The 1486-nt window shown below is 57.0% G+C and overlaps 1 pseudogene; it reads right to left on the bottom strand.

The window, feature by feature from the left end:
* The window catches only part of LOC119350667, a 24974-nt pseudogene that overhangs the window by 4389 nt on the left and 19099 nt on the right, over nt 1-1486 (bottom strand).

The following is a 1486-nucleotide window of genomic DNA, read 5'->3' as shown; positions in this document are numbered from 1 at the left end:
ATGATGTGCAACTTGCATGACTTAGAGATTGTAGACCTAAATAAATGGATAAGGATTAGGTAAGAATTATATGGATAAGGATTGTAGACCTAAATAAAAATATATCAATCAACTTGGAAATGGACACTCCCAAACTAAATTTTCAATGAGAGTTATTGCTTGGAAAGTTTTACGCCATGATGGATTACTCTAGCAACAACAAAGGCGCTATACTCCGACATGGCATGAACCTTTGTCGCCCTTTGCCATCAGCACTTTTTTTTGCGAATACGCAAAGATTGCGTATCTTTTCATTGATAGAAGGAGTAGAATAAGTACAAAGGGGGTACAACACATGACACGGACGCAAGCATGCGTGAACATGGTGCCCGGAGCAGAGAGAAGGGAATGCTCGGCACGAACGGAGGATACGTCACAATTAGACCTACCAAACCCGAACCAAGCGGCAATGCCGAACCTACACAAGAATTCCAACATCTACCAAGACAGAATCGGGGACACCTCGAGCTCGCAAGATAACACCTTCAAGAAGGAAGACGATGCCGGACGCCATCGCTATCTGGTCCGGGGGAGTCGGACCTAGGGTTTCCCCTACGAAGAGGGGCGAGCTGAAGGCCTTGACAGCGCCTCCAAGAAGGAAGCGACATCCACGCGCGCCGCCGCTGCCAGCACCGGCAAGCCGAGCAGGGATCTCTCCCTGGCCTGAAGCTGAGAAATCCCATAGCCACCTAGTCTGGAATAGATGTGGAAGCCAAAGTTGGTCGGAACTACCATGTCTAGAGGGGGTTGGCGGGGCTGCACTTGCCGTCGGTGGGTGGCACCACCCACGAACCCACGAGCACTGGATCTGGCAAAAGGTGGAGCCTTGGGGCATGCAGGGTAGGGCTGGAGATGAAGCAAAAAACCCGCGAGCAAATCTGGGGCGGCGGCGTCCAGCAGTGCCGGCGAGCTAGGACTGGAGGGACGCAGATTCGAGCTGCTGTGGCCTTAGACGCCGTGACGTCGACAAGCCGAGTGAGCTGGAGGGGACGCAGCCACATGATCGCCGAGGCCGGAGCTGCCTGGCAGAGGACGCCGGCAGCAAGGGATGTCGGAGAGATGCGGGCCCGAGGCAATCGGGACCGGAGCAGCACCAGCAATGATTCGTCGCGAGGAGCCCCGTGCCAGCCACACCACAGAAGCATCGATGCCTCCACACGAGAGTTGTCACCGTGACTCGAGGGAGGGGAAGGCCGCCGGAGACGAAGGGGGGCGCCTGCACGGAAGGCAGGCCGCGGACGCCTCCGCCTCCATCCGTAGGCCTCATGCCTGGCAACAACACCAACAGGGCTGGGTCACGCCATCGTGGAGAGGGAGGCTGCAAAGGGGGGCGCCCATGGCAAGGCCAGGAGCGCTGAATCCGCCGGTGGGCAACAAGTTTGGGCGGCAGTTGGTGGAGGGCACCTGAGAGACGCCAGACGGGATCTAGGGGACGCGGGACGCGGGT

This window comes from Triticum dicoccoides, chromosome 1B (assembly GCF_002162155.2).
Source record: "Triticum dicoccoides isolate Atlit2015 ecotype Zavitan chromosome 1B, WEW_v2.0, whole genome shotgun sequence".
Classification (NCBI taxonomy): domain Eukaryota; kingdom Viridiplantae; phylum Streptophyta; class Magnoliopsida; order Poales; family Poaceae; genus Triticum; species Triticum dicoccoides.
The sequence above is the reverse complement of the archived record's forward strand: the minus strand, read 5'-3'. Positions and strand labels throughout refer to the sequence as shown.